The sequence below is a fragment of the Lepisosteus oculatus genome, chromosome 5 (genome assembly GCF_040954835.1).
Source record: "Lepisosteus oculatus isolate fLepOcu1 chromosome 5, fLepOcu1.hap2, whole genome shotgun sequence".
Lineage (NCBI taxonomy): Eukaryota > Metazoa > Chordata > Actinopteri > Semionotiformes > Lepisosteidae > Lepisosteus > Lepisosteus oculatus.
In genome coordinates, this window is record NC_090700.1 from 20,838,228 (window position 1) to 20,861,937 (window position 23,710).

At 36.8% G+C, this 23,710-nt stretch overlaps 1 long non-coding RNA gene across 1 annotated transcript in view; it reads left to right on the plus strand.

The window, feature by feature from the left end:
• The first annotated feature begins 1,416 nt into the window (after positions 1–1,416).
• Positions 1,417–23,710, plus strand: part of LOC138239135 (uncharacterized) — a 55,526-nt gene continuing 33,232 nt past the window's right edge. Inside the window, exon 1 of the long non-coding RNA XR_011189556.1 lies at positions 1,417–1,568. This is a non-coding gene — a long non-coding RNA (uncharacterized lncRNA). The remainder of the gene's footprint in view (positions 1,569–23,710) is intronic.

A 23,710-nucleotide genomic window follows, 5' to 3' on the forward strand; every position in this document is an offset into this window, starting at 1 on the left:
AGATACTGTCAGTACCTGGTTCTTATCAGTAAGAACAGATTCAACATCTGCTACGAAATTCTCTGGGAAACATTTTGACCCGTTTATGCTAGTAATGGTCTGTCTAAAGAAGTTAGTATTCTTAGAGAAATTTGTTCCCCAGCTCACACCATCTGTTCAGTGCATAGATGTAATTAGATGAATGTAAAGGCACTGCAATTCAGTCATTGTTAAGAAATCCCTAGACACCAGCCCCTTTGAATGTGTATTTGCTATTAACATCCAAAATCTACAAAAGTGTTCCATTAAGACTCTAGGCCAGGAATGATGCAGTCCTGTAGACCATTCCAGTCACACAGTCCAGCTTTCCTTCTGCTAATGAATCTCCCAGACTGATCATATCAGCATTGTGTAAGCAAGTTGCTGATTTGCACAAAGCAAGAGACATCAATACAAGTTATTAAGTCCTCTTTTTTTGTGAAGGCAATACATTATTTAAACTGCTTTTTTTAGAATGTACCTTCCTTATTCCTGTTTATAATTATTATTTACTTATTGGTCTTTAGCAAGTAAAGTGAATTAGATTTGGCACAACAACTATCAAATTGGATTCAAAACTCATATATAGCAGTTCATTTCTTTTGATATTGCACTCAGAAATTGCTAATGAGTTTAAGAGTTTTCTTGTATTAAATCCAGGAAATTTACCAAATCTGTAGACCAGTAGCAGAAATATGTCTTCTGATATTTTAAGAGTCTTTTTACAGCCTCTCTGGGGACAGAAAACATTAAGAAACTTCTTACCAACTCAACTTAAACTTCACCTGGTTCAAACTGCACAATCGTACACTGCTTATAATTAGTTGGTATTATTTCCTATACATTGTAATGCAATGAATGTGGAGATCACAGGAATCAGGAATTGGGAACAGTAAGCCACCTCAAGAAAGACTGCTTCATAAAAATAGTCCACTTCGTTGAGAATACAGTGCTACAAAACACAGATCTGGAATGCTCTTTTATTTATCTTTTAATGTTGTGGAGCTACTTTTAATTTCTTATTATCTCCTAATATGCCCTCTCTGACAAATCCAAAAGACTTTTATCATGAAATATTAGTCTCTTGTAGGCTGTTCAATCCATTTGTTTAATTAAAAAGCTATCGTTGAAACAATTATGCTAAAATGTGCTGTTTGGACTACTGACAAGAACAGAGAAGCAGTTACAGTACTTTGCAAGAGTATGAAAAAAATTAAGCATCACTTCAAATGAGTAAAACAAGTTTAATTGAGTCTGTTGAAATGACAGAGGCTTTTACTCTGAAGCAGAGTGCTCGCAGTCTGTTATATGTATTGGATTACCTCAAATGCAACCTATGACAATCTCCATTATCCAGGCAATCTCTCGCTGTGTGAGCTGAGGGGCTGTGCTTTTTACTCGCCGGGAAAGAGTGAACTGCCAGTTGTAGTTGAGGAGCAGCTCCCAGTACGATCAATTGAAACAGGACTCTACTCTCTCTTCACTTGGATTACGCTAGGAGTGCACAGGCAGATAAATCTCATCTGGCTTTATGAGGGGGTGAGACAGAGGTGAGTGAGGGACCTTCTTTGATTTTCATTAAGTGTGAGGTAAAGTAGACTATTCAATGAGGAAAAAGACAGCTTGTATACTGATACAGCCTTTTGACATTAATCTCCATCATTAAGTGCTACATCAGTAATAGACAGTTTTTAGGGGTTCTTGGCCTTTGTGCTAAAACTGTTTAGTGCCCTGACACATCTCTTTTTCAAGCACTTAGGCAGAGGTAAAACAGGAGGATGTTTTGATTCCTTAAACAGATAAAGCTTAGAAGAGAGATTTATAGCAGGCAGGTTTAAGCAGCATTCCTGCCTTATCCTATAATTTAAAAAGCCATCAAGTAGTCATGTCCCTATCAGTGTTGTAGAGGACAGAAAGGGCTTTATCAGCAGGTAACTTTTATAATTTAGCAGCTCAGAATGACATTTGTATCTTCCCTTAAACTTTTTGTGACCATGTAGTGAAAATAAATTAGAACAGCAATCAAACAGCATGAGGCATGACAACTGGAATTGGGATCTCCTGTTGATGACACATCTGTTGTTGAAAGTGAAGCTGCCTGTAATGTAACACTTTGGTGTAATTTAAGAGATAAGATGTACCTTTTTAAAGTGTTGCTTGCTCTAGTCCTGGGTTTGTTTGCAGAATTTAAGCACGTTAACCATATTCAAGCATATTACATTTGCACTAAATTTCTGTTTTGGGTTTTCTAGCACCTGTTAATTCAGCTAATAAAATCAAGTTTTCAGTCTGTTTTAAATAAGGCATGCAAGCAAATGTTTTCTGCAAGTAACATGCAAGATGTTTTACAAATCAATTGCTACTGTACATCAGCGTTTCTAAAGCAATTTTCCTACATAATAACATCTTGTCACTTTATGTGTGCATTGCAAAGATATAGATCTTGTAAAGAACTGTGAAAGAAACCATTTTTGATCATTAAAATGGATTTTGTTCAGTCTTTTGTCCAGTCACTTGTTGATGGAACAAAGTGTCTGATTAAATTTTAATGCAATTTTTTAAAGCTTATTGCGAAAATATTGCAATGCTTGTACGTTTACAGTATATTTGTAGAATGTGTTTACTGGACATACTGTAGGATGAGTATTTGAGTGTACCAATACTGTATTAGTCTGGTAAGGGCAGGAATTCTGAGTAATAAGTGAATATTACAGCACACTCTTTCCAGTCAGTCTTTTCTGGGCTACCTGCCAATAAAATGACCAATGGTGTAGCAGGAAAAGAGAAGTAAGGCACTGACTGTCCTGTTCTTCCTTGTATTATTAATTACTTTTAATGGAGAATGCCTTTGCAGCAAAATGACAAAAATATAAATTTCCAAAAGGCCAATGTGTTCAAAAGGTACAGGCCACTGGACCTGCATTTATCAGAGTCTCCTGTCTCAGCAGATGCAGCTCACTCTGTCAAGGTGCTGAACCAGACAGGAATGCAATAGCCTGGCACTTTTGAAGCTTCTCTATTTGTCTCTGCTGAAGGGTTTCTTAGTGCAAAGACTGCCAACAAGGCAGTGGGAATGGCATCAGTACCGAACGGATGCACTGTGTTCGCCACAGGTTCATTCCTTTAACTGGAAAGTTTAGAAGACTCACACCTGCTCAAAGATTCCAATAATTCATTTATTTTTTCTTGTATTTTCTGAAATATTAATAAGTTTAAGATATTCACGCCTGTATGATATTGGGAGAAAAAAAGAATCAAATGAAGAATTTTAGAATTTTACATCCTGTTGTTTCTAACAGTTGCTATTCATTTTATTGGCACTGATCAGTTACAAACAGATTTGCTTTGCATAATGAGTTTTTGCTTCCTAGTTTAATCCGAGCCAAATTATTATTTTATTTCTGATTGAACTTTCAATGTCATGTGCAGACAAGTCACACTTTAGTCCCAAGTTTTATTCCACTAGCAATGTACAGTATGTGCTGTAGTGCCATGTGATGAAGAACTTTTGTGAGGACTCAATTACATTAAATCACATGGTTTTTATATACAGATAGTAAACTATCACTTGTGTGACAATGACTTTAATTCCTGTTCAAAATGTAATATTAAGGTGAACAATAAAGGACAATTGCTCTGTCTAGGTTTATTGGCAACCACTTGCCAAGTGCAACAGGTAATTGTATGTGTGTATAGCACCGTACACAAATAGTGCTAATGCACACCCCTGGCAAAAATATTAGACAATGAATAGATTAGTTCAATGAAGTGAGCAGAATCTTTGGTAGTATGTGGTCTGGATCAAGGAGCATGAGTCAGGTTTCTATCACCTCCGCTGGCCAGAACAAACCCTCAGATCTTAAATCTCTTGAAAACTGGTAGAACTTGCATCAACATAATTACCCTCAACTAAATATAGACGTGATGGAAAAATGGAATCAAATTGGTCATCACTTTCTGAAACTTTTCCTGTTATTTGAACACATTTATTTAGTAGTCACTAGTATTGTGAGTAGTGAATGTAAATAGCAAGTTAAAAGAATGGTTATAACCTTGATGGATATGAAATTTATATTTTACTTCTGACTGAACTTGCAGTGTTATTCACAGACAACCCAAACTTTAGTTACAGGTTTTATTCAACAGTGTTTTTTTAATACTGTTCCATGTCGTGATTTTCTTTAACGGGATGTCAGTTGCATTAAACCACATGTAATGCCCATGGCAGTGTTCCTGGCAATAACAGTGTTTCTCCCATCCCTTGTGTGCTGGTCTCTATTGTCAATTTATGTTTTTTAGTTAGAGTTTCATATCAGAAGTAGAAAATGATCTCACTTGCACTTTGTGATACAATGAGTTTGTTATTGTAAAGCTTGTTATTAAAATAATAATGCAGTATTGCAACAATCAGTACCTTTCAAAATATTCAGACCCTGCACTGTCTTCACAATTTGATGCTTGAAAGTTTGCATTCATGACACTCTGAAGTGGTCAAGTTAAAACAGAGGAAAAAAAGAACAATATAAAAAAAATAGAAGGTCATCATTGCATAAATATTCAAGCCTTTTTCATTGGCAAAACTCAATTAAATTAGTTGAACAAAATTACCTTAATGAACCACACAATTAACTTATCACTCTGTGTGCAAAATGGTGGTTCTTTCCACTACATGATTTAATAAATACACATACTGTACGGTACCTCTTTATAAGATCCCTCAGTCAAGTATTGAATTTCAAGGTAAGATTTAACCATGGAGACAAAGCATACTTGAAAACAACTCAGGGATAAAGTTGTATAAAGACACAGTCCAGAGGAAAGTTAAAACACATTTTAAAATACTGTATCCCCTTAATATCCATTGACCATTATTAAATTAATAATTGAGATGTAGGAGACAGACATTGCTTAGATCAGGCTGTCTCTCCAAACAGAGCAGCCAGGCAAAAAAGAAAAAAAAACTTTTAGAGATGTAACTGTGAGACCAAAAATTTAAAACTTTGAAAAAGTGACATCACTTTCTTTCCTGAGATAGGAGAAAATGTCCATGGGCTGGCAATATCCCAGAACCATAAAGAACGTTTGTACGGTATGGAAATGAAAAAAATAAATCTAAAATCCAGCAAAGCTTTAAAGTGGTACTTAATATGGATACCTAAAAGTGGCAAAATGTTTTGTGGTCAGACACAACAAAATTGGAACTTGTCAAGACTGATAGGAACATAGAAGGAGTAAAGTACAGGGTAATATTAGAGGGAAACATGCTTCAGACCAAAGTCTGGGACAAACATCACCTTATAGCAGGACAATGATGTAAAGTACAAGGCAAAAACATGTTGGAGTGTTTTAAGAATAAAAAAGTGGATGTGCTTCAGTGGCCAGTCAAATTCCTGACTTATATCCAATTTAGAATCTCTGAAAATACTTGAAGACTGTTGTCCATAAGAGATGCCTACGCAAACTGAGAGAGTTTGACCAACCTTGCCCAGAAGAATAGACAAAACTGCAGTAAGCCAGTGTTTAAAGTCTGTAGAGATTAACCCCAAAAACCTTGTGACTGTAATTGCTCCCAAATGTGCCTCCACTTAATATTGAGTTTACTGATCTGAATATTCATGAAACCCAGATATTTCATTTTTTTTCTCTTTAGGTTTTGCTGACATTTATTGTAGCTTACAATATCTTATTCTTAGAAGTCTTCAATTTGAGCATTTGGGCTAAGATTAAATTTTTATTTTTAAGAAGTTTATGAATCTTTTTTATAATTTTACAAAATAGGACATTATAGGAAGGGTATGAATAGTTTTGTAAGGTAATGACGGTATATTTTATGAGCATTATTTTCTTGCAAAATAATTTAGTTCATTGGTTTAACAGCTAAACATACAGTACATCTGAAGTCCTTTTGTTTCCATTTACACAACATGATTTAAGTTTCATCTTGTAACATCTATAGTTATGTGCATACGGAAAGAAAATGGAACAAATGTTTTAGCCACATATAATTCTAAGCATTACATTACAATAAATCTATAATCCATAACCATATTTTTGTCACTGATTGAAGGTGGTTACAAAAGGGAACAGTTCAGTTGGGTAGAACTGAACTGGGGTCAATTGAGTAGAAATAGAACATACAGTACTTGACATACTAGAATTTGACATTTTTAAAAACATACATAATGAAACATCTAAATTTGTTAAGAATGTTGATTGAATATATAACTTCTTTCCGAATTAAAGTTTTTCAAAATTTATTTTTACATCAATTAGTATTTTGTTTGTGAAATTTTGAATATTGTATTGCACATTACACATTAATCTGGTATCTCACTTAGGCATTCAGCTACTGAGCACTTAAGATTTGCACTCTTTTTACTGATCATTTAAAAAACAGCTTGTAAAGCAAAACATCATAATGTGTTTATTTAGTTTAACATTTAAGTTCCTGTATGGCACTACAAAATTCAGTATGGCTCAGAGGTAAATTACAATCCATAAAAATTGAAAGTAATTTGTCAAAATAACATGGCAGCAAGATTAACTGTGGATATTTAAAATGAATATACTGTACACTGCCCTGCAGTTCTTCATCTTAAGCATCTACAAATAAATTTTTATGCTGAATTTTTGTAAAAAAAAGATTTTTTAAAATCACTGTTCATGCTAACATAATAAATGTAAACTGTGGTTGTAGAGAGGACATTCTTGAGGAAGCTGAACTCATAACTCATAACCTGAAACTTGGAGAATAGATGCAGTCATACAACTAAATTCACACAACTTGTTTTCTGCCTGTAACAGAAGACATTTCCACATGCCAATAAGGTGTACTCTAAACTGTACGATGGTTTCCACTTGTAGTTAGGGGGCACAGAAACCCCATGAGTACCTCTCAGCAGACTTGCAACTTCTGTGGCAACACACCACAATAAATACTGAGCTGTACTTTGCCAGTGCTGACTAATTAATGTTTATGCACCAGCTTAGCACGTAGGCAATTAATCTTCCAAGATGTTGCTTATTCTCACAACGTGCTGATGAAGGAACATTCTGCTATGTTTAAAGTTAATGCTGACACAATTGACTTTAACACCTCTGATAATAATTTCCCAAACAGGAAATGGCAGCTACAGAGCCAACTTTTATTTTAATGTTCAAAGAGAGCAAGCATAAGTAACACAAAGAGTACTACCAGAACAGAAGGATTTGGAAAACCAAGCACAGAGGTTAACTGTTTTAAAGTGCTATTACTTTATACACTTAATCACCAGCTAAATATATTGGGAATTTGGACATCGTTGTATCTGTGAAATTATTATACTGTAGAATAACAGGATTACAGTACCTAACAATTTAGGAGTACTAATATGATAAAAAAACAAAAGTTCAACAGGGAGTCAAACCCTCACCTTGTCCACTTTCTCCTATCTATACATATTATGTTTCTTGCAATTCAAGTAGGTAGCTGCATCAGCATGCATAGGCTGCAAAGGAACAAGTAAGGTTTATTCCATGCTGAAAAGAGAAGAAACACATACTTCGGCTGTGGAGCCTTCTTCAGGTGTGAGAAATAGAGAAATGTCAGCTGATATAGCATGGGAGAACAAAAGCTGAGAGTGGAGAGGAGGTGGGAGCAGGGAAGAGGAAGAGTGGGCACTCAGGCGGTGCAAAGTCAAGAGAGGGGAAGATAGGTGTGAAGTCTGTCGTTGAGAAAAAGGGGAAGGTGTGATCCTAGTTTCAGGATAATTTTGGTTACGGATGTCTTTCTGTAATAGGAGTTGAGAAACCCCTCTCAGACACAGAGAACACAGACAGAGAGATCAGTGTGATCATGGCCATTAGAGGTGAAATGAGAAACGATGGGGTTGGAGAGATCTTTGATACTCACAGCCCTGACATGTTCCCTGAAGCGGTCTACCAGTCTTTTTCCTGTTTCCCCAATATAGATAGCTGGGTATTTTCTGCAAGAGATGCAGTAAATAAGGTTGCTGAAGGTACAAGATGTCATCTGAGTGATCCGGAATTGTACAGAGGAGCCTTGAATATGTGGGGTATTGGATATACAGTATATTTACAGGTGATGCCTTTCCTCTCTTTCTCACACCTGAAGAAGGCTCCAAAGCCGAAACATTGTTTTTCAGCATGGAATAAAGAATTACTTTTTCCTTATGTTTCTTGCATACTTGCTTATGCTTTTTTCGGATGGGCCATAAGTTCATTTCAGAGTTCACACACCTAAAACATACACACTCACACCAGGGCCAATTCTCTCAGAAGCCAAATAACCTACCGGTATGAGTTTGGAGTGTGGGAGGATACCTGAGTACCCTGAGGAAACTCACATGGACATGAGAAGAACATAAAAACTACATTCAGATAGAAATGAAACTAGGGCCCCAGCACTGAGGTAAATATGTATTTTTTCCAACAATGCATATTCCTTGTTGGAAATCTGAGCTAGCATTCTTTAAAAATGGAAAGAAATTAATACACTCATATGTGCATCTTTGTAATGATCTGTTAAAGCTTGGCTAATAATAAATAAGATATACCGTAGGTGTATTTCAGGAAATTAATGTTGTGTTGCTAAAATAATTTATAACAGTAGATATGCTGCCCATTTAGAGATGTCCTTCAATATCAGATTTCATTTAATCTCACCTTTTTAATGTGCCACAATTACTGCTAGTTCAGATTTTAATCTGTGCAACAATTGTTTACATGCCTCAATAACAATGATATCAGTGGTTCCATGGGCATAAGAGAAATAACATTATTTAACTACAGTATGTAAACAATGTACCACAATTCAATCAAATTGAAATGTTGTTTTGATGGATGGACAGAGACTTTTACCATCCTGAACTTTATGGCATAACAAAGCTTTCAAAGATATTTCTCTTTTTTATATAAAGACAAACACTGTGGAACTGAAGTTGAAGGTCTGTTAGTAAATAATATACCTTGGTTTGAAGAATGAGCTGCATGCCTTTGCACTTATCAGAATTGTTTGATCGAAAAGGCAAAAATAAGAAAGGTATAACATCTGCACATTTCAACTGTCTCTGCAGACGCATAGGAGAAGGTATAGGAGAATGGTATCTATGTTGTGTTGGCATCTTATTTTGTTTTGTTGAATGGGAGTTTTGAATTTTGTAGTGTGTGGGAGTATTTTTCATCTTATCAGAATGACCTCTATAGCCAATAAGCAGTACTGGTAAGACTAGAAATAATACCTTCCCCAAGAAATGATAACCTCTTTGACCCTTCCTGCCTTAGGAAAAAGGATCATTTAGAGCAGAAAATCAAATAGGAAAAAGTTTTAAAAATCAATAGAATAAGCAGACTCCACAGAAATAGACAGGTGTCCTTAGCTGGAATCCAACACAGGACCCAGAGCTGTGAGACAGTGGTGATAACCACCATGCGACCTTCTTTCTCTGTTTATTCTATCTGCTTTAGTTTTGGTTTTGTATATAGTTTGTGTATTATATCCTGTACTGTATGTCTTTTCTGAATCATATTCCTAATTTATGTTGATAGCAGCCTTACAGATGCAGCCATTCAAAATGGGTGGGGTATTTCGCGGCATACCCCAGTGAGCGTGTCGCGGTATCATGCAGTAGTATCCGGCATCACCTTGTAAAACCGCCAGGGGGAGCTTAACCTCTCATGTACAGCATTTGAGCTTTTAAATTTGAACTGTGTATTACAGCATGTTAATCATCAGTCATTAAAATGCTGGTATATTTTATGAAAGCAAGATTGCTCAGTTGGACAAAAGTACACAACCTACCTTTATCAGAAATATTTATGCATCAAAGCCTTTACCGAAGATATTACTAATAGTATTAATAATGAATGACTTTGGACAAGCTGTATACTCAAAGTATAATTTCTTTAGCACATTTGTACAAGCACTTGGAATCTGTCCAAGCCCTACTTTGTCAGGCATTTTCTTTTACTTAAATGGGCATAAAAACTCCCTTGCTTTTAACATGGCGTTTCATAATTTCTAACTACGTAAATGATTTAAAATGCGACACTTATCATTCAACTAGAGCTCAAAATAGCACAAGGATCCTCAAGAGCACAACAAATACTGTATTAAAAGATACTTGTATGAGATACATGAGAATCCAGGCTTTTTTATCAACGCTTTCTTTTCCGTATACCAGATATTATGGAACTACTTCAGAAGCCAGTCAGATTCCAGGAATCGATACTTTAAAGGAAAAATACACACCGGTATTCCATTTCTCCCTAAACATTTTAAGCATCGAAGTATTTAACTAACATGTGAAATAGCGTGTGAGAAAGTGGTAGTTTTAAGCTTTTCTGCTAATATAATATGGCATCGTGTATCTAAAGAAATTAATAACGATATGATTATATTCGTGTACTGCGACAGGGCTGTGTAGGGCTGTTTCGCCTCTTTTCATGTGACTTCCCTTGTAGCCCACTGGTCTACGTGCCCGATTACCAACTCATGGGTTGTGTGTTCAAATCCAGCTGGTGCTGGACTTTTCTTTTAACAAACATTTCTTCGAAAAAATAGAATAGCAATATTATGAACAATCAATTGACTTTTATATTTCAAAATATCACAACATGATCGAAGCTGACAACGGTCCCTGCTTCTGCTTCCTGCTTCTATTGTGTGTTTGTGTGTGTGGGGGGGGAATCCCTTCAGATCTCCCTTCAGATTTAAAAGGTTATTAATCATATCTTCGGTGTCACATCTTACCAGTGCAGCTGATCTTTTGCTGCCTGGGTGGGTCAGCTATCACAAAGCTTTAGAGAACCTAACATTTTTATTATCAACAAATTGTAAATTTGTAATAAAGTAAATTAGAGAAATGGAGGCTGGACAGTATGCATTACAATATAAACATTTATTTTGATTCAAATCGCAAAAGCGTGTTTAATTAACTAATGCAACATAAATTGATACAGTATCTTTGTCTTCTAAGTATCTTAATAAACTTTCAGCATAGCTTTCTACCCGTTTAGATTTATGTTTCTTGGGATTTTGGGATCAAACGTGGAAGGATTAGATTGTAATCGTTTTTATTTTTCAAATACGTTTTAGAAAAGTGTAATCTATACCTGCCCAGACTGTACGCCTTCCTAAACCCCGCCCTGACCACTTTCACTCCTGTCCTGCTCTTCCCCGCGCACCCCAGCCGGGCGCTCTTCGGCCTCTGCCCGGGACGAATGTATATTTAGATATTTACACCCGGTCCGGCACCGAGGGAGCGTCTGCATTTATAACTTAGTTTTTAAAATTAGTCAAGCAATATGAAGCATCTCCTTTTACTTTTAAGTCCCTTAAATACATTGAGCACAGCTTTCTCACCACTTAGATTACTTTTTGATACCATCCTTAAACAAAGCAGAAACTTCTTGTATTTTCCGATGACATACAGTACAAGTGGAAAGATTACAGATTTTAATCATCTTTAATTTTGTTACGTTATACGTTTTAGGAACGTTTCATCTAAACAAACACCACATAACTATTCTCGATTGTATTTCTGAATGTTATGGTACACCTAGAGTAGTTCACTGCTTTAAATACATCGAATTAAGAAAGTTAGGTGTAGCACTTTAGATCTTTTTTTCTGAACCAGGGAAAATCTGATCATGTTTCTCTATAACAATAATAAAAAACTTTATTTTACATATCACCTTTAAAAGTGGCATTTCAAAGCAATACAGTAGATGGAAAAACAGTTAAAAGGGACCAAAGTAAATACCAGACAAACGCAAACGCGTTTTTAATAAAATGCTTTTATTCATTCAGCAGAGAGAGACACTCACAGGTTTTCATTGACAAAAAGTAATTGTTTTTTTTACATTTTTTTTACATGTTTTGTTTGTGGACAGACTGTCCACAAACGTGAGACTATCTTTCTCAGACTCATATTCCCAAATGTCCCCTGCCCCGGTCAACAATCCTAGGAAGAACACGAAACAGCCTGTTAATAAAATTGTTACAATTTTGTTCGGTCAGTTCTTCCTCCCAGAATTTATAGATTGCATCGATCAGTTCCTGCTTTGTGACGGGCTTAGCAGTTTTCCGAACGTAGTCTTTCAACGAATGCCAAACCATTCGGCGGAACTGGGCATTCATACGAATCAAGTAACATGCTGAAATTTCCATGCTGAAAAAAAGAAGAAAGAAAACACATTCCATAAGAATTGATTGAGTTCCGCTCTGTACTACGCAATGATCCCCCCAGAGTCTCTGCCCCGGGTTATTTGGGTTTTTTGACAGAGGGTAAAAAACCCTCTCTCTCGCTTGACCTCCCCCTCCCTGTGTATTTTTTTGTGCTGTCCTTTGACAAAACAAGGCTCGCCAGCTAATGTGAATCGAAACCTGTCTTTCTAGCTTTTAAAGTTGTGCGATGTGTAAGCCACAATTCAAATAGAGAAAAAAGAGCTGACTGACAAGATTTAAGATGTGGCTGTCAATGTTGGATTAAAAAAACCACATTGCCCGACATTTGTTGCATTGCTTGAAAAATAACTTTATTTCGAGAGACTGGATAAGTAATTCAAGTGTTTTTTTTTTACTTCCTGAAAAACAACTAATGATTTAACTATATGTGCAAACGTTTTATGATATGTCGCTGTTGTGAATGTCTGTGGACATGTGCTGGCTGGACAGGAGGCTCTACTGTACACAGAGAGGGGCGGGAGGAGGGGACAAGCCGATACATACTCTTAGAGCTTGATTAATAAGGAATATAATACAAAAATATAGTACAAAAAATAAGATACACTCTACAGATATTCACAACGGCGACTGTCAGAAGATAGGACACAGCGGCTCAGGCACCCGCTGAATGGAAAAGGGGCACTTTAATGTTCTGTATGGCTAATACTAAAGCCAATACTTCAATACTTTAATATTCTTTTCTGTATGTTTAACAATAGTGGGTACTGGCCTATTTCGTCCCTGCTCCCGTTGTTAGGTGTTAATGTGTTGTTAAGTGTGAATTTGTACCTGTTTCCCTGAGGTCCGGCTTTTTTTCTGGAAAACCATAACTCTGGTTTTGTCCAGATTGACTGTCAGCGCCCAGGTCTGACAGTGCTGCTCCAGCAGTGCCAGGTTCTCGTGCAGCCTCTGTTCTGTGGGCGACAGCAGGACAAGGTCGTCTGCAAAGAGCAGGAACTCGATTTCCATAATTAATGCAGATCAGTAAATCAAGGGACAAAACAATTATTGCGCCCGGGTCCTCAATGGGCTTTGACGTGCTAATGCGTTGGTTTAACAGTCCAGGCGTGGCAAGCCTCTAATGTCTCCCGACTTCGGCAAAAGGCACCCGCCTTTCATTGGAAGACAATGAACACATTCTAGCAGTACATGTGAATATAGCATAAATACATACACCAAGGGATTGGGTGAGCTCCCATTACAAAAAAAACTGCGAACCTGCACTACAGCGACCACAGTACAGTATGGAGACCTTTTACGGGAAGAGACGGGGTGCTTCTGCCGCCCCAGCTTTCAAAGAGCGAAGGGTAAGCAAATACAGCAGACTTCATCTGAAATACGCGATTACAGCGCATATTACAAGGTATTATTGCCGTTTTGAATTTTAAATTCAATTATAATTATTTCTTCGTACCCTGTTCTTCAAGAAAACACCACACGGGCAAAACGATCTTCGAAATCTACCACCAGGACAGTAAAAAAGAAAGCGGTAAGTTTATTTTGACGTCTGTTCCGCGACTGATGAATACTACTGTGTGACTTTATTTCTTACATGAATTATGTTATTTTGCCACAGGCCGTGGGTCTCTGCTCTCGGCCACTGGCCAGGGTGCCAACGTGTAGAAGACTTTTCGGCAGCAGCGGGAGCAGTACAACGCATTACTGGGGAGGATTGGGAGGCTAGAGACACTCCTGAAAATGCAGAGGAAGGAGACAGTATGTTCCAGCAGTCAAACAGTTGAGCAGCTGTCTCCCGAAAAGTGCCACTCCCCACCGCGCAGGTTCCAATGCCCTGCGGAAGCTCTGCCCCCTGCAGAGCACACACCGCCTCAGGACACTCCATCCCGGCCTCTCCGCTCACCACCGTGCAGGAATTCGTTGATGCTGTCCCCGCCGTCTATCTCCCCCCAGGAAGCACCGTTTACAGAGCGGAATTCACAGACGCCAGTGGGACGAATAATTCTCCCAGATATCCAACCGTTACTCATCACTCAAGAGATGGAGGGGGGGTTGTACTTGCAGTGCATCGGCATAGACGGGAAAGCAAGAGCCGACCGCTACGCCGCTCTCGTGTTTCAAAATCTTGTGACTTTTGAAATTTACTGGGGGTGGACCACGTCTGTAAATTTCGATGGGTCAAGAGGCAAAAGTGCCTTGCCTTGCAATCTCCGGGAAACCATTAGTAGCATGGTGAATCGGAGATTCTCAACCCTTACTTCGTGCGACTAGACAAGAGGAATGTAAAAAAACAATTACTTTTGTCAATGGAAACCGGTGTGAGTGTCTCTCTCTGCTGGATGTCCCTCTCACTCTCTGCTGAATGAATAAAAGCATTTTATTATAAAGGTGTTTGCGTTTGTCTGGTATTTACTTTGGTCCCTTCTAACTGTTTTTCCATCTTCTTTATTGCTTTGAGATGCCACTTTTAAAGGTGATATGTAAAATAATGTCTATTATTATTGTTATAGAGAAACATGATCAGATTTTCCCTGGTTCAGAAAAAAAGATCTAAAGTGCTACACCTAACTTTCTTAATTCAATGTATTTAAAGCAGTGAACTACTGTAGGTGTAACATAACATTCAGAAATACAATCGAGAATAGTTTTGTGGTGTTTGTATAGATGAAACGTTCCTAAAACGTATAACGTAACAAAATTAAAGATGATTAAAATCTGTAATCTTTCCACTTGTACTGTATGTCATCGTAAAATACAAGAAGTTTCTGCTTTGTGTAAGTATGGTATCAAAAAGTAATCTAAGTGGTGAGAAAGCTGTGCTCAATGTATTTAAGGGACTTAAAAGTAAAAGGAGATGCTTCATATTGCTTGACTGCTATACTATACATATTGCTATACTAGTTTGTCACTCTTCTCATCCCCTCTCTGCTAAATGGCTTTTGTATAGAGTCACATGAAGAGAGAGGTGAAACAGCCCTACACAGCCCTGTCGCAGTACACAAATATAATTATATCTTATTCATTTCTTTAGATACGCGATTCTTTTAATACAGTCTTTGCTGTGCTCTTGAGGGTCCTTGTGATATTTTGAGCTCTGGTTGAATGATAAGTGTCGCAGTTTATTTATGGGTTGCAATTAAGAAAAAGTCAAAAAATGCACTCAAAATGCAATTTAGAGCTTTCTGGCAAGAGGAGACACCCAAATTTATAATGTAACATGCCACTGTTTGTGCATGAACAAAGTTATACTGAGATTTCCTTAGATACTCGATTAAAAAAAAAAAAAAAAACAATTTTGAATCCCCGGCAGAACACATTCCATAAGAATCAGCGCTTTTACAGTATATATCGCCTTTAAAGGTGGCTTCTCAAAACGCTTTACAGGATAAAAACAACAAGAACAGCAACAACAACAATATTGTATTTCATTGCACTTTGAAAACCAAGTAATAACTTAACTATATGTGCAAACGTTTCATATGTCGCTGTTGTGAATGTCTGTGGAGTGTATCTTATTTGCCTTACGTCCTGGTTATCTCGCTCGCCCTCCCCCCCTCTCTTCCTCAATTCAATTCAATTCAAGGTGTTTTATTAGCATGACAGATGGGTACAATCAGTGTTGGGTATTTACTTTGCTTTGAGATTCCACTTTTAAAGGTGATATATAAAATTTTAACTAAAATAAATTGATATCTTTGTCTTCTAAGTATCTTAATAAACTTTCAGCATAGCTTTCTCCCCGTTTAGATTTATTTTTCTTAACTAGTATACTTTAGATCTGTTTTTCGGAACCGGGGAAAATCTGATCATGTTTCTCTATAACAATAATAAAAAAAACATTATTTTACATATCACCTTTATGTGATATCACCTTAAGGACGCGCAAAGAAATTTAAAATAGTCTTCTTTAGGTGTGAGGGTAGGAGTGGATCGCAGCAGGCATAATCGGCAAATTAGGAAAACAAAGAACAGGACAGGCGAGACGTTCATCCAGAGAGCGAGTGATCAGAAAAAGGAACAGCTGTTACACCCAGGTTTTACGCTCTCTCTCTGCTGAATGAATGAAACATTTTATTAAAAACGCGTTTGCGTTTGTCTGGGTATTTAGTTTGTAATCTGTGGTTTACATCTACTGTATTGTTTTGAGATGCCACTTTTAAAGGTGATATGTAAAATAATGTTTTTTATTATTGTTATAGAGAAACATGATCAGATTTTCCCTGGTTCAGAAAATAAACGATTAAAATCTGTAATCTTTCCACTTGTATACCATCGGAAAATACAAGAAGTTTCTGCTTTGTGTAAGGATGGTATCAAAAAGTAATCTAAGTGGTGAGAAAGCTGTGCTCCTCAAAGCGCTTTACAGGATAAAAACAATAACAACAATAGTGGCTGGGCAAACGATTTTTTTAAATAGAAATACAAAATGAGATACTGTATAATGACGTGCATGAACAAAGCTATACTGCTATTTTCCTTAGATACACGATTAAAAAAAATAATTTTTTTGAATCCCCAGCGGAACACATTCCATAAGAATCAGTGCTTTTATATATCGCCTTTAGACACATATATTTAAACACGCGTTTATGATTTAAATCAAAACGCGATTCAAATCAATATGTTTATTTTGTAACGCATAGGTGACTATTCATTGTTATTAAAAAGACTTAAATTCGATCATGTTGTGATATTTAGAAATATAAATTTGTTTGGTGCGAGTGAGGTTTTATTTAATCTCTGACCAAGGGAAATGTTTCATTTTTTCAAAGAAATGTTTGTTAAAAAAAAAGTCATAGTTACATGGGATTCAATCACAGACCATGTGACATGGGAGTCAGGAACCTAACCCACAGCGCCACCAGCAAGGTCACATGCAGAGTGCTGAAAAAGCACTACAGAAACATTATCGACAGACAATGTACAGCGTGTACTATTCTTGTGTTGCGGTACATGAATATAATTAGATCGTTATTAATTTCTTTAGATACGCGATTCCATATTATATTCCCTTTTAAACAAATTCTAAAAGTATGCTTGTTGACTCCGGTATCTCTTTAGTTAAAGACTTCGATGCTTAAAATGTTTAGGGAGAAATGGAATACTGGTGTGTATTTTTTCTTTAAAGTACCAAGACCAGCCATATACTGTATGTTTATGTTCCAAAATTAATATCGTTTATGGCCTTCACACGCGTTACAGTATGCTCTTTTTTCTTTTTATGCTCAGCTACTAAGATTTCCCTTCAGTGGTAAAATTCCATATGAATATTCAATACTACAACGGGCACAGTAAAGACGTTTACTGTAAAAACGGACCACGAGTGCCCCTGTCGGTCAACCAATCACGTACCGCGGTACTGTGCGTCATCTTGCATCACAATGCGCGACGCCGTAGCCAATTACCTCCGGTACGAGTCTGTACCGTGCACTTTGAATGGCTGCATCTGTATCTTCATGATGAGAAACATCAGCTTGTTGTGCACATTCTTAATTATTAGGTTTTGTTTCTTTTCTTGTGCTAGATAGTTCATTTATCTGGCACTTACCCAATCTTTTTAAGTGCATATTTAAGGATTTTTCAGTACACAAATACATTTCAGTATACAGTACATTGTACCTTTAAAGACATTATTGGCCATTAACCCTTAAAAGGTAACAAAACGTTTTATCATGTAATAAAACTGAAGAAACACAAATTGATAAGATAGCTGTGTTGCCTGTATGTTTATTCCCACAAACAGAATCTAAGATTTTTTAAAAATCTTTTCTGCTTACTGAGACATGTAATCATGTCTTTGTTTCATTTATTACCAAAATCCAATAGCAACACTTAATTTTCTGCTCTTTTATATCCCAGCTGAAGGTGTTTTAAAAAGGGAAGCAAATGGGAGATTTGTAAGTAAAGCCTATTGATTTTCCTGTACAACCTTGTGAAACCCATGTGTGAATAATGGCACTTAGTGAACTGCAGTTTACTGTGGATATGCTTGGATCAGCAGTAAACTGAATCCTAAGAGGGTTCTGCAACTTCTGTTTTACAAACAGATTAGGAGGATAATCTACATTGTTTTGTCATTCACATCTGTTTCTCTAGGATTTTACTGATAGAGTTCTGGAAATAGATCCCTAATAGATCGTTCTGCCATGACCCTGGTACAGTATATTGAATTGAAATCATTAATGTGTTTGTGACCTTCTCTGTAAAAATGTAGTACATTTCTCATTTTCACAACTAACATTTCAGGTTTTTAACCATTAGATTTGTTTTCACTGTAGATACATACATTTCCTGTAAATGCATTTTTCCATAGTTGTAGATATAGGGGACTGAGACAGAATTTCACAGTCACTGTATAACAAGAGAGCAGAAATTTTAAATACTTGTTTTGAGACAGGGGGGCAGCATAACAGAACAACCATGCTCAATGTACTGTGCAAACGCAATTAAATACAGTACAATTTTGTGCACAACTGTGACTTCATAGCCATAGTCATAGTGAAGTGTGACTGTGACTTCATAGACACATTATAGAGATACAATATTTGTGTCTTATAGATATTATTCCAATAATATACTCATACAGTACTAGCAATTTCTGCTATTCTAATTTTACTATTATAACAACTTTGTTATTAGTACAATTTAGGTTAGGTGAGAAGAAATCAAGCTTCTCATTTAATCATCTTTGATTTACATTGATAATAATCTTCAAAAAGTTGCTCACAATAACTCAGGGAAAATTTTACAAGGACAGTGAATGTGAATCAGTGAAGTAGATAATTCAACACAATTTCCAATCAAGTCATTGATTGCATTCCTCATGAGGAAGATGTTTTTTTTCCTCTACATATCAATAATGTTAAAATAATTTTAGGTTTGTATTACAAAAAATATATATATATCAATCAGAGTTTTGTGTTAACTTTAACCAACATGGTTAACTGTTCTGTTTCTGCATAAATAAGGAAATCCATGAATGAAAGGAATAGAACAGTAGCACCTGATACAAAATGCTTTAAAGTTGAAATGACAGACACCAACATTAAATAATCAGTAAATGGATTCCACTGTTTTTTTTCAGGTCTACCATTACAGGTACTGTATTCCATTTGCTTAACAAGTGGTTGTCAAAAAGAACCACTGACATCAGCCATAGCTTGACCGAACTTCAGTACCTGTGACAGTGCAATCTGAGATTGTGCCATAGTGGTTAAGTACAGTATCTGCAAAGGACAGTACACTACAAGAAGATTAAATCATTAACAGAATTCTAACTACATATCCCCTCCTATTCACTGTACAATGTTTTCTTCCTTTCTGGAAAAAGGTGCATACAGTATGATGAACTATAGACACAAGTATTGCAAAACACAATACTGGACATTTGCAAGTGGATGCATAGTCACCAGGAAAATGCAGGCACTTTCAATTCCATGTTTTTCCAACAGCACATACTGTACAGTCAGTAATAGACCTTAGAAGTACAAAGGGGTGTTTTTAAATGTTCTTTAAACTATAATAATTGTTAACTAAAATGAATAATGCATAATTGTAATGTTGTGCTTCTAAGGTGGGGCTAGCATCCGATCTTGAAGCTTAGGGAAAACTCAAAATTTGGGAAAAAAGCAGCTGAGTCAAAGGAAGTCTGGGTTGAACAGACTGTGTGCCCTGAGGGAAACTGTTCAGGGAGCTGTGCTAAGGTGGAGTGTTGTGACAGGTTAGGAAACCAGGGTCCACAGTCCAAGATCATGGACATGGGTCAAAGCCAGAGAATGCAATTTTAACAGTCTAATGCACTAAGGGAAAGTACAGGAGACAAGGTTGACTGGTGATGTAACCAGCTGCTGCGTCAAAGCTAGCTCACCGCACTGCTCAGACAAAGACAAAGGGACTTGAACCAAGTATTCAAAATTCTTGAAAAATTCTTGAATATACAGTACCTTTCAAAATGTAATTCCCTTGTTTCACAACTCATATTTGTAACCAGTCTCACAAGTTCCTCATACTGTATATCAGTTAAATCTCATTGAAAGTCATAATTGATATTGAAAAAAATATACTGAACATTAAAAAAAAAACATATCGCTTTATGTTTTTAGAAAAATGTAGTACATGTCTGACAGGCAGTCAGCTTCCAAGACTTGTATTGTACCTTTGCACAGCTGAATCTTTAATATTTTTTAATAAATAATTGCTCAGTTATTTTTTTCTCCTGTACTGTATGTAACATACTGTATGAATTTTGGATTTTAAACATTTTGAAGTGCTCTGATTTTCTCCCACAGCCCAGAGACATACAAAGACATGGGTTAATTGGTTTCTGGGAAAATTGGTCATGGTGTGAGTGTGTGCATGTTTGTGTCTGCCTTTCGGTGGACTGGCACCCTGCCTTAGCAGGTAGGCTTCAGCTCCCCCATTACACTGAACTGGAAGAAGTAGTTAGAAAATGGATGGATGTGGAAGTAGTTTTGTTTGAATGATCATAAGTGATTGCCTGTGATTCACTGAAGTAACATTTATGTTAGCCAATGGAGATTAGACTAAATCAGTCAGCACTTTTGCTTACTAGCCATTGAACGGTTTCAAACCGAGAGGAGGTCATTCAGACCATGAAGCCAATTTGATAGTAAGTAGCTAATTGAACCACGGGTCTCCTGCAGCTGTTTCCCAAAGGAAGCTAGTATTAGCTTCGTGAACAGGGTGGTTCCAGATTTTCGCAGATCTTTTGATAAAATACTACAATCTGTTCTCAATTTTTAAGAGTACAGTAGTTTCTATCTACATGTTCTGGTTCATGTTTTCTGAGCACTGAGCAACTTCCTGATGGTACTGTATCTACTTCACAGTTCCTATTCTGTCTGGCTGTTGTGATGTCTTGCAGGTCACTCCCGGTTCTGGCATCTTCATGGTTGATCATCTCTTGTCACTGGCAAATGCAGAAGGAATTCACACAGGATTCCTTTTTAAAAGTTACATTTCTAAAAAAATAAGAAAAAAAAACATGGGAGAGTTTCCAGAGATACTGTATTTACAAATTGTGAGTACAACAAGCTGGTAGAGAGTATCTAATTACCCACCTCATACATGTTATTTCCCCTGTTTGAAACTTTTAATATGCTACAACACATGTAAACATGACACAAGACTATAATTTCTAACATTATTATCACAATACACTTAACACAGAGACACCTTTCACCTACTGAAGTGACTTAACATATTCAGATAATAAAGTCCTATATTTGTCTCTGACATCCTGCAGCCCCAAGTATATTTTTTATACCTTTTAAAACAAATATAAACACTTGAACTTTAAACAACAAAACTGTGGCATCACTAAACATAAAACTACAGACCATTAAAAAACCTTATTGCTTCAGGTTTACAGGTTTTACCTAAAAATAAAAAATAAAACTTTCTAGAGATATTTAGAAGATGGGAGGACAGCAAGCTGGTAGCAAGGGTCTAACTACCTGCCTTGTGTGAGGGGCTGTTCCCGACATCTGAACCCCCACCTCGTAAAGGGCTACGTGTGCATTATTTTTTTGTTGCTTGTTTGAGGAACTCTAAGTTTTTCAGGTGAAAATTGCTTTTTACAAAAGTACATTGACTGGGCCTTAGGATCATTTTGATAATTGTCAAAATATCTTCAGGCTCTGGGGATTTATGAAACTTGAGTGCTTCCTGTACTGGAAGCACAGTACAGTACATTTTCTTTGCTTATATTATTTGATACACTTTATTTTTTCTGTTCTTCCTTAGTAAAATATTTATTTAGCAAGTCCAACCACTTCGTTTCATTGGTTTGAAGCTTCAAGTATTGTCCCAAAATATATTTTCTTTATCCTTAAATGTTTTTGGACTGTTGTATTACTTAAAAGAATATTCAGATCTATATACCGACCTGTGAACATATACACACTTCCCCAGTGGTGGTCATAATTTAGATTAATAGAGAGTGATAGAAAAGAGACTTTTAAAAGATACATGAAGTCACCAATGAAAAACACATTTAACAATATTTAATGATTTTATTGCTAAAGACATTTCATTAAAAAGATCCTAAGTCATGAAAATCATCATAAGAATTGTGGTAATGAGTGTCAGAGACAGTAAAAAGATGTATTAATGCAGTGAAACAGCTTTTGTGTAGAGTACAAGGTCATATTATTTAATTCCAAGTGACAGACTTGCACTCACTGCATCTTTACTGACAATAAGAAGATATAGAGACACTCTGACAGGTTTGTATTTGCTTTACTGTCAATGACAGTGTGTATACTGTACATAGAATGAGGGGGTTAGAAAGACAGAACCAAAATTAAGCAGGATAGGTTTGTTGGCCTGCAGTGGCTGTGGAAATTCCAAAGTGATTCACACCTCAGCTCTAGTCATGAGGACGTAAAAGTTCACAATGTGAATAGTTTGACATCATATCCAAGAGAAAGATCCTCTTGCAACACAGAAGCTTCTGGAGTATTCTTGGAAACTAGACTGAATATTCTTGTACTTAAAGGTAGGAACACTCCCTATTGATTTCTCCTTGTGGAATGTAAAGTACTTTCTTTTTGTAGTTCGTGCTGACTTAAACGTGGAAACATTCAAAAAAGAATCTATTGGTAAGGGCAAGTGTTTATTTGGTTCCTTAAATTTTCTTTCAAATATAATATTGCAATTCAGACATGTTTTCATCAATCAGATTAGTCCAATACAGTATACCACAGCCCACATCAGCACAAGTCTGTCACGGACGTCCAAAGGGACTAACCGTGGGGAGCAGGAGAGCGGAAAAAGACCCATATGCGTAGTGGCGAGACGGGAAAAAGGCCCGGGCTCATTAGTGCAAAGAGTTCAGGAATGCCGCATAGAAATCTATGCCCTCAGGGAGCGGACGTGGGGCGCCCTGGTGCTAGGCGGGTCTCAGGACATCCGAACGTCAAAGCTGAGTAAGGACAGAGTGCAAGACCCGGAAATATATAGCCCAAGGGAAAGAGAGGGACCGGAAGGACAGCAGACCGGAAACTAGGGACAGGACAGAGAAAGAGCGCCCTCTGGCTACAGAGGGCGTGACAAAGTCAAGGCAATGGGTGACAGAACACATCCTGGATGAAATACTAAACCAAAACAAAGTGCACATGTGGGATAATATAGAGTATTTTTGACCTGTGGGAGGAAACTTCAGCACACAGAAGAAATCCACATGGAGAATATGCAATCGTCACATAGAAGACACACAGAGCCCATAGCTCTCTAAGCAGCTGCACTAATGCCACCATAGAACAGAAAATATCACATCTGTTATACAGTACATCAAGAACACCATAATTGATGGACTGTGACACAGCATGTTTTCCCACTTACTGTCATTCATCTTCTGAACTCCCTCAGGGATCCTAGCTCTTGCTAGTTGCCCTCTCAGAGACATCTAAACAGTATTCCTCATTTTAGGTTGCTGTTCAGTTTGTTGTATACAAAGTCACTAGATCTTAACTCCACCTTCATTAG